Raw genomic sequence first — 11,096 nt, 5'->3', positions numbered from 1 at the left:
ACTAACAAAAGAGAAATGTGAAGGAAGAGCCAATCAAACCCATAAGGGCTTGTCAGGTGGCCCTCCTTGTTACAATTTGTTAATGTTGCATTACTTAATTGACCCATGGTGAAGAGTATGGTTAATTTCTTGAATGAATTTAGCCTGGCGGGATTTTTAATATGATCAGACGGATCCAACAGAGAGGACCTCAGGATCTAACTGAAAATTTGTAAAACCTTGTCCTGGAAAAGGTGGGGTGGATATTATTGGCTGCACTTGTATTGTAATTATGGATTTGTAAATTGAAGTGAAATAATCATACTGGTTAATTCCCTGAAACTCAACACTACTTTACTACTTCATTACTAACATATCCAAGTAGATTTCTAGCAAGGTGAATGGTGGGTTTAAATCATAGACTGTATATAAAATGGGCGTAACATCCGTGACGTCACCCATTGGTTTGTGGACCACTGCTTGGAAGCGAATATTTTCGGATCTGAGCTGCGCCATCTTGAACATTTCCGATGCATACCAGGTAAAAAAAAAACACGGATTCTACTTATATGGGCATAAGGAGGGGCATGAGGCGCCCTCCTGAACCTGTGAACCAATCAACCTGTCAATTGCGACGTAGCCACGCCCTAATGCATACCCTGCTTTATCGTCACATATAAAATCAGGGAGGCCAAAATGTCCCAAATGAACATCATACTGCATTGAAGAAGGCTTTAAACTAGCGATTGAGACCATAAACACATTTTGAAAACGTTTACTGAGGTTAGAAATCAAGTGAGAAGTTGGTGAATTCTCCATTGACTTGTATAGAGACAGAAGTCCTTTTGACACCAAAACGGTCGCCCCCTGGTGGCCTTTTGATAGAATGCAGTTTTAAGTTACTTCCGCGTTGGCATCATTTCAGAGGACCGGAACTCCCCGCCTGGTTTAAATAAGTCCTTCAAACCAAGGATGAGGCACATTTTCAAATTTTTGATGTATCTGAAAGTATTCTCATGTGGCAGTCGTAACTGGCTCTTCAGTGGTTCGCAGCAGCAGTTGAGTTGATTAAATATGGACTATTTGATAAAAATGCCAAAAGTTAAGTCAGACAAGTGTTATAGTTTACTGTTCTCTGGTTATAAAGAAGGTCTGTCATGCCGCTCACCTAGCTCGCTCTGCCCTCCCTTGTCGTCTGCTCCGTGGTTAAGTACAGGAGTTGATACAGGTATGTGGGGTAATCAAGTACTGAGTCAGCAATACCTGAGTTATATATAAAGTATACATACCCAGTTCAGCTGCAACTTCGTCAGACCGTAGACTCTGTTCATGCAGTTAGTCTAGCCTAGCCTTTTGAATCTAGTACTGTTCAGCCAGTATCTGCATTTATCCAATACCGGTTTTCTTGTGCCATGCAGTTTACCCTCCGCCTGACTCCGGCTTCTGTCTCCAGACTTCCTGTCTCATTTGTCTTCCTTGTCAGCTCAGCATACTTCCTGGCTCTCTGGATAACACTGCCTGGCTCTCCTCAGTATCCCAGCTATCAACCCAGTGTCACAGTTTTGCTCTTCCTATTACCTGCCACTCTGGTAAATTTCCACTTACCCCAATGCCAAACTTTCCAGCACACAATGACTGATTTCCCTGGTGTTGACTCGGCTTGCCTCTGATCTCTCCTCTCCTCGTCTCTGTCCCGGTAAACGCAACAGCCTTCTGTCCCTGACCACGAGTATCACTTGTCTACTTCCTGGTTCTTGTCTGCCTGTGGCTGTTTGGCGTTCTCCGGGCTTCAGCATTGTCAGGAGAGCCCAGAGACTTCTGCCTGGTCATACACCTCATCTCTGTCAGTGCTTCTGGCTTCACCCTACCTGCTGGCTCCACGTTCCTCCATCTGTCTACGACCTTCTGCCTGCCTGCTTTCTCTTGGTCTGTCTGCTCCACTGTCTGCTCACCTGCCGCTGACTCTGCTTCATCTTTGTCGCTGAGCCCAGCCTTCCCCCTTATGCAATTTGTCAAGTTCCTGTTCAGATACCTTGCTGACTATATAAATAAAGATCATTTCAAACTGCTCCCTGGTGTGTTGTGCTGCAATTGGGCCCTACCCCCTCCACAACCAGCAAACTACATCATAATGTTTTCAGCTCAAACTGTCTTGTTAGAACAATATACTGAAACATTACAATAACTATGATTACAGTGATGAAGTTAATTTTACACTTTTTGTCTTTGTCTCACAATATCTCCATCTTCACCAGTGACTGAACATAAGGACACTGATGAGGTGAAGTTAAGCTGCTTTCAACACACCACATACTTTAAACTACTTTCTGCTCCTCAGATGTTGCAGTAATGCGATATGTGTCTTCACAAATATTGGGGTGCCACTGAAAGACTTTTTAAGAAGGTCTTTACATGTAAATACATGTCATGTGCAAAGGACGTGCGAAAATGTTTTCACTTTTTAAAAGCATTGCAGGAAATATTTTAAATAAAGCAGAAGACAAGAAGCGTGTTGTGGTCTTAGTGGTGAGTCACTGTAGACATTCACCCTGAACTCCTCATATCTAATTCTGTATGTATATAGATCTTTTAAAGATATGTGAGATACCACAGATACTTGCTTTTTCAAATGCAAAGACCTTCAACTTTAAAGAGAACGGAAGCTTATATGCACCACCTACAAAAAGTTAACGTACAAGTGAGGAAAAATAGACTGAAGCCACAATGAGGAAGAGACACTTTGCTCATGACACGAAGTAGATAATCTATTTCTGCATTATGAGAGCCAAGAGCGTGAGAAGAAGACAGAGAGAAAGACAGACAAGTCTGATGGTTGAACTCAGATGGATTAAAATGTGTTTGTTTCTCATACTGGGGCTTCAGTTTACAGGTAAGATACAAAAATCTGCTTTATTACCAATAGTACTTTATTAAATCTTAATATGCTATTTGTTTTTACATTCACACTACAGTCATATTCTTATTTCAATTCATCACATTTCTCTCTGAAATTCTCAACAGCAGTAACTGGACAAACTTTTCTCTACATCACTGTCAGAGATGGAGATGAAGCCACTTTGTCCTGTGAAAATGTGATGACTGATCAGGATAAATGTGACAGTACTACCTGGATCTTCAGTGGTTCAAGAAAAACAGCAGCAGTAGAGCTGATTGATCTTGGACAGATTGGTGAAAATGCCAAAGCTAAATCAGACAGACTGAGTGTTACAGCGAACTGTTCTCTGGTTATAAAGAAGGTCACAGTTCAGGATGCTGGTCGTTACACCTGCCAACAGTACAGATCAGGACAATATAAATACTCTCATGTTTATCTGTCTGTTGTTAGCAGTGAGTATTTACATCATAATGTTTTCATCTCAAACTGTCTTGTTAGAACAATATACTGAAACATTACAATAATTATGATTACAGTGATGAAGTTAATTTTACTCTTGTTGTCTTTCTCTCACAATATCTCCATCTTCACCAGTGACTGAACATAAGGACACTGATAGGGTGACGTTAAGCTGCTCTGTGTCGATATATGATGGGTGCAGATACACAGTGAAGTGGTTGTATGAAGGAAGTGACTGGGACAAAAATAACACAGAACTACAGACATCACAGTCTACCTGTTCAGCCACTGCGTTGTCGACTTCTCACTTTATTTATACATCAAATTATACGTTTTTGAAGTGTGAAGTCAAACATGTCAGCAGTGGAAAAGTGCAGCTGTATAACTTCAGTCCTCAGTTTTCAGGTAAGAAACCAGGTGAGAAGATGATGAGCCGTATAAAATTTAACAAACTGCATTTGCCAATATGATGTATTTTAAGTTTTAGAATGTCATTATTTCTCATTTATATTGTGTATTTTTTTTTAATTAAAATTAGGAATGGTTTAATTGTTTTCACATTTAGTCACAGCAAATAGTAAACTTTTTTTTTCTGATATTGAAGTTTGTTGGTTTTAATTTAATCTGTCAGGTGAAGCTGCAACAACAACAGAACCTGAAACAACAGCAACACAAGAAGGTGAGTTGTAAAGTCACTCATATATATTCTACCAGCCAGCTGGATTCATCAGTAGTTCCCTGATGGTTAAATGAGGTACCAAACTATCTTCGATCAACAAAGTCCCTCTCAGTCTTGTTAATAATATAACAAGTTGTTTTTCTAAGAACATTTTCTTGTTATATGAAGAAACTGAGCAACTATTTGTCATGATGGCTGCTGTACAAATGCAACTTGTTGATCTTTTATTAACATGGCCTCTGTTTCCACAGCTCACATGAACCTGCTTCTTTAATATGACAACCTGCCAAAATATTCCACATGTACATACTTCCTTTACTTTCATGTTGTTTCTCTGATTAATTCTCCACAGCTTGTGCAGATTGTTCTGCTCTGAGCTACATAATGTTGGTGATGCGTGTGGCTGAACTCGTCCTCATCACTGTTGTTACTGTTCTTGTCTTCAGAGCTCGAGGTGAGAAAATGTTCACCAACCTTTGTTCAGTCTGATTAACACAAACTGTAAGTTTAGAGCTGAAATGTTCCTCTGATTTGTTTAGCAGGGAACCAGAGACCACCTGATGACCACACTGTGAGTTGATGTATAAAATCAACTAATAACGTCCATGTTACTGTAATGCAGGACTGTGAATGTTTCACTGTTTGTGTTTGTGCAGGTTTCTTACTCAGTAAGAAGCAGAACAGTGAGGCGTTCAGGTCCAGCAGCCAGTCAGGTAAATATCTGATGGTGCGTTCAGGGTCTGCTGAGTCTGTGAAATGTAAAAAAACTTAAAACAACAGTCAGCTGGGAGGAAAATCATGATGATGATGATGATGTTACGGTGAAATATGAAAATTTGTGAGACCATTCAGCTTCTGTCTGACTCCACAACTAAAAACAAACAGCTTCCACACCAACATCACCTAATGAAAAGAAAAACAAACTTTAATTAAAGATTATTTCATCAAAGTTAATTATATTGATAAAATAGAATCACTTGAGTGATTTTTTGTGTCGGAAATCTTAAAATTGGCTTCCAGATTAACAATTTAGAGTCCATTTATGGATTATGAATTTTACTCATTGCTTTTGTAGTTACAGCTTTGCCTGAGCTTTTCTTCTTTTTAAAAAATCTCTTTGTGTACACAAGAAATACATGAAATTTCATTTATAGCATTGCTGTAAACATATTAGCTGGTAATCCAATATATTTTTGTAAACTTTGTACTGTGGTTGAATGAGCTTTAAGCCGTAACAGAGTCTCTTTTTCATAACTGAGAATTATATAATATGGAAATAAGACTGCATTATAATCACCTGAACAATATACGCTGTATTTTGTCAAAGAGTATTATGGCATTACTGTAAAAGGTGAATATTGTTTGCAATAAATATTGATATACATTTTAGAAGAAAGGTTTTCTCTTTTATTCTATCTGATATTGTTGTAATTCATTCAGTTTGGTTCAAATTATATTTACAAGAGAATATTTACCGTGTTCACTGAGACAATTAATGTGGAGTTCACCAAGAGTCGATTTTCTGGCCTCTAATGTTAAAATGTGAGCTCACACTGACTCAAACTTCTTACGAGAATTATGCAAATATGTGTCTCGACAAATATTAGGGTGCCACAGACATTTCTTTTTCTTTTTAAGGAAATCATTTGTCTTGAAATGTAAATACATGCCCTGTACACAGGATGTGAGCAATGTTTTCACATTTTAAAAGCATTACATGAAATACCTCTAAATGCAGCAGTAGACAGGAAGCGTGTTGTGGTCTTAGTAGTGAATCGACATTCACACAAACGCTCATATCTAATCATATATATATATATATACACGCACATATCTAGATATTTTAAAGACATATGAGATACCACCGATGCTTGCTTGTTCAAATGCAAAAACCTTCAACTTTAAAGAGAAGGGGAGCTAATTTTGCTCCACCTACAAAAAGTTTGATAACGTACGTGTGAGAAAAATAGACTGAAGCCACAAAGAGGAGGAGGCACTTTGCTCATTACAGGAAGTAGATAGTTTATTTCTGCATTTTGAGAGCTAAGAGCGTGAGAAGAAGACAAAGAGAAAGACAGAGAAGCACGATGGTTGAACTCAGATGGATTAAAATGTTTTTATTTCTCATTCTGGGGCTTCAGTTCACAGGTAAGATATAAAAAATTGCATTATTACCAATTGTACTTTATTGAATAATCATTTTACTGAGACAGTCAAATAAGCTGTTTGTTTTTTAACATTCACCCTACAGTCATATTCTTATTTCAGTTCATTTATCACATTTCTCTCTCAAATTCTCAACAGCAGTAACAGGACAAACTCCCCTCTACATCACTGTCAGAGATGGAGATGAAGCCACTTTGTCCTGTGAAAATGTGATGACTGATCAGGATAAATGTGACAGAACTACCTGGATCTTCAGTCATTCAAGAAACACAGCAGCAGTTACACTCTTTGAACTTGGGCAGATTGTTGAAAAAGCCAAAGCTAAATCAGACAGACTGAGTGTTACAGCGGACTGTTCTCTGGTTATAAAGAAGGTCACAGTTGAGGATGCTGGTCATTACAGCTGCAGGCAGTACGACAGATCAGGAAAACAACCAGGTCCAGACTCTCTGGTTCTTCTGTCTGTTGTTAGCAGTGAGTATTTACATCATAATGTTTTCAGCTCAAACTGTCTTGTTAGAACAATATACTGAAACATTACAATAATTATGATTACAGTGATGAAGTTAATTTTACTCTTTGTTGTTTCTATCACAATATCTCCATCTTCACCAGTGACTGAACATAAGGACACTGATGAGGTGAAGTTAAGCTGCTCTGTGTCGATGGATGATGGGTGCAGATACACAGTGAAGTGGCTGTATGATGGAGCAGACCCAGACAAAAACACTAGAAATGTACAGACATCACAATCTACCTGTTCAGCCACTGTGTTGTTGTTGGCTTCACATCTTATTTACACGTCGAATTATAAGTGTGAAGTCAAACATGTCAACAGTGGAAAAGTGCAGCTGTATAACTTCAGTCCTCACTTGTCAGGTAAGAAACCAGGTGATAAGATGATTATTCTAATATGAAAAATAAACTGTATTTCATGTATTTTGAGGTTCGGTAAAAATGAATCCTTGTACAGTCACTGCAGATAATATACATGAGGTGTTGCAGTTTTGCGTTTTGTTCTGTTCATTCATCCAGGAAATGAAAAGTCAGAAGCAGGTTCAAAAACTTTACACATTGTCCACCCCATAACAGAAATATAGCAATGTTTTATTTGTTAGTAAGTGAAATGTTTAAAGTGGCCTTAATTATTTATTCATCAACAGGAGTTGTGAATGTGATTTATAAACATTTATGAGTCGATTTGTTTAAAAATGATTCAGCTGCTGTGTTTGTTAGTGTTGTTTTTAAAAATCACCCTTTTCAACAAATTTCTTATGTAATTTAAATGTAATTTTGGTATTTGAATTGTAATTGTTGTGCTGAGGCGACACTTTTCATATCATGATCATATCACGATCTTTTCCATTTCAAACGCAACCAGTACACCATTATACTGCTGCCACAAGAAAAACAATTTACATTACTTTTTTATAACGTGACCAGTTTCTCATATTTCTTTATTTCTAAATTCATTGCAATTATACATTTCCTGATAATAGTTGGTGTTTTATTGTGACAAACACAGAGGGTGAACAATATCTTTATAAAATCACTTTTTTCTAATAAGAAATGTTCTAATTGGATGTATTTTAGGTTTTAGAATGTCATTTCTTCTCATTTAGTCACAGCAAATAGTAAACAATGCATTTTTTTCTGATATTAAAGTTTGTTGTTTTTAATTTAATCTGTCAGGTGCGGCTCCAACAACAACAGAACCTGAAACAACAGCAACACAAGAAGGTGAGTTGCAAAGTCACTCATATGTATTCAACATTTTATTGAATGTATTCAACCACTGCTGGCCCCAGAAACATGTGTAAACCAGCCAGCCGGACTCTTTTCTTCAGTAGTTCCCTGGTGGTTGAATGAGGTACCACATTGTATTCGATCCACAAAGTCCCTCTCAGTCTTCAAGACAAAGCTAAAGACCCAGCTATTTCACAAAAACCTCGACACTAGATCTCTGCTTGTGTTGTATCAGATCTCAGCTGTACGTCACTTTGGATAAAAGTGTCTGCTAAATGAAAATTGTAATGAACTGAAAACCAAAGATGAGACACATTTAGAAAGTTCTGATGTATCTTAAATTATCCTCACACACTCACATGACTGTCATATTTCTATTTATTTCAGTTAAACTTGATTATTTTTACACATAAACCAATATTGTCATGTCTCTCTCTCTTTTAAAGTCTAAATTACAAATACAAGTATGAACTGTTTTGAGTGTCCGACTGATGCTTGTCTGTGGGAACCAATATTATCTTATTCAATCAGTCTCAGTCAGTGTGTTCAAACACATGTCTGAGTACATGGTCAAGTGTTTTGTGATGCTCCTCACAATGAATATTTGCAAATCAGTATTTTTAAATTGAACTGGATTACTTTTTATTCAAGACACGATAACAGAAGAAAACTAAGGTTTGGGTAAAGGAAACAATAGTAATAGTAAGAAGTGAATTATCTTCTAATTTAGTTCAAAGAGTTTTGAATAGAACATAAATATTGTTGCTGTAATACTTATTTCAGCCACAAGAGGACACAAGTGTACCACTACCACATGTTCTAAACAGGCGGGGAGTTCCGGTCCACTCCAATGATGCCAACGCGGAAGTAACTTAAAACTGCATTCTATCAAAAGGCCACCAGGGGGCGACCGTTTTGGTGTCAAAAGGACTTCCGTCTCTATACAAGTCAATGGAGAATTCACCAACTTCTCACTTGATTTATAACCTCAATAAACGTTTTAAAAATGTGTTTATGGTCTCAATCGCTAGTTTAAAGCCCTTTTCAATACAAAAAACTTTAAAAATCCTGACACATGAACAACATTTTCTTTCATCTGTTCTTTAGTCATAAAAAACAGGACAGAAAATAATTTAGATCAGACTTGACAGAATGAAAAAAATATCTCACTTACCTTTCAGGGACTCTGTCCTCTCCAGTATGGTGGTTGTTAATCGCTGTGGCTTCAGCAGGACTCCTAGCAGCTGTTGTTGTGGTGGCCATCAGACGGAAGAAAACTACAGGTGAGAAAGTCCACAGATTAAACTTTTTTTTTAAACCTGGATTTTCAGTGTTGAATCTAAAGGTGACTCTCTCTTTGGTCTTTTAGGGAACAACCCAGAGATGATTCAGGGACTGAGTTTAAAACCTGTAGTGACTCAGTCTGGTTTAGAAACCAGTCAGGACACGGTGAGATCACAAACTTCACACAGTACAACATTACTCTTACTTACATTTCCACCCCAAAATGTGGCAGAATGACAGAAACTCTTGAGTCTAACTGCAGTCTGCAAGACAGAAGAAGATAAATTGCAACTAGAATTCAGCTGAACTGAAGAGGTGGAAGATTGAGTTCATATAAATCCAGATGTTACTGAGCAGCCATCATGTTGTTTTCACTGTGTAGGTTGATCCTGAAGAAGGTGTTTCCTACGCCTTTGTCACCTTCACCAAGAAGACCAACAGTAAAGCCCGGGTAAGCTCAGCGTTTGGTTATACTGCTATAAAGGAAGAAAAGTTCCATCAGGATTGAGAAAGATCCTGATCTCCCAGCTCCTGTTGAGTTATGCTGAGTTTTGCTTTTTCATGTCATTCGTGTCATTTACGTGTGGTGTTGTTTCCCTTTTGTTCCCCAGGTTCGTGGTGATGGTGATGCAGCAGTGACCTACAGCACTGTGAAAACTTCCTCTTCTGCTTGAGCCTCCACTGATCCCAGCAACCTCTACGCTACTGTCAACTAACCCAACAAATAAGAGACCACAGTAGAGTTATAGTTATCTCCTCTTATGTCTTTTCTTTCTATATTCATAACCGATCAATTACATTTAGCTAAATTCATATTATCAGTGTTCAAATCATTGCATTTAATTTATAATGGATTAATTAAAGCTTTAGAAAAGAAATTAGCCTTTACTTCATAATAGAGACTATATCCCTGTAGAGAAATTGTCTATGCAGTGTAAACCTTATAGCTTCTATGACTATGATACGGGAATGAGGATTTATATCTGTAAACAGCTTATTATACAGACAGATATACAGTAAGTTATATCCTTAATTAATTCACTATCAGGCCTTTTATTGAGCTCAGTGATGTGTCTGCTGGTGTTGAGTAAAAGTTAAAATCTTAGTTTTCACTGTTATTTTATTTCTTATCATTTTTCGACTGAACTGAATTCTCTAAGCATGTATTTGGTATTTTTTGAGTGTCGTAATTTAAACCTCTATGTCTCTGTTCAGTTTGCTTTGTTGTGGTACAAAAGCCAAAGTGAGCAGAGGTGTGATGTGATCATGTGACATCGCTGACTTGGACCAAATAAGTGGTGTTACTTTCTAGTGTCAAATATAAACATCTGAATGAGTGAAACCTGAGAGATTCAAACAGGTTGTAGATTCATTGTAGCCTACAGTTTTAGAGTTGCTTCTTTCATACTTTTTAAGGGAAATTAACATTTTTGATTGGTGAATTATATATTGTATATATGAGAAATATTAGCAATATCCAATAAAACAAATACAAACATTCTTCTTGTTGCTGTTTTTTGTGTGTAAGGCAGACATCACTGATCATGTGCAGGAACTTGCTTCTGTTTACAGCTTCATTAGCTTGTTGTGCTACATATCACAACCTCTTCACTTTGTACTGAAGTTCTTTGAGAAATTTACAGCGTAGTTGTAAAATCTAAAATAATAAGTGTAATGGAGACATTTAAACAAGACCTACTTCTATTCATACTTCCATTTCTTGATTATTGCAAACTGTTGACCTCTCTCTTCTTCTCTGCCCTGTCTGTAACCCCTTGGCCCTTCAAAAACACTGCCCAGATGGTAGGGTTCCTGTTTTTTATGAAGAAGTGTTAAATCCGGTGACTCGACCTTTTAACAGCAAGTCTAGTCAAAACCAACCTGGTT

The sequence above is a fragment of the Scomber scombrus genome, chromosome 17 (genome assembly GCF_963691925.1).
Source record: "Scomber scombrus chromosome 17, fScoSco1.1, whole genome shotgun sequence".
Lineage (NCBI taxonomy): Eukaryota > Metazoa > Chordata > Actinopteri > Scombriformes > Scombridae > Scomber > Scomber scombrus.
This window is presented reverse-complemented; position numbering follows the sequence as displayed.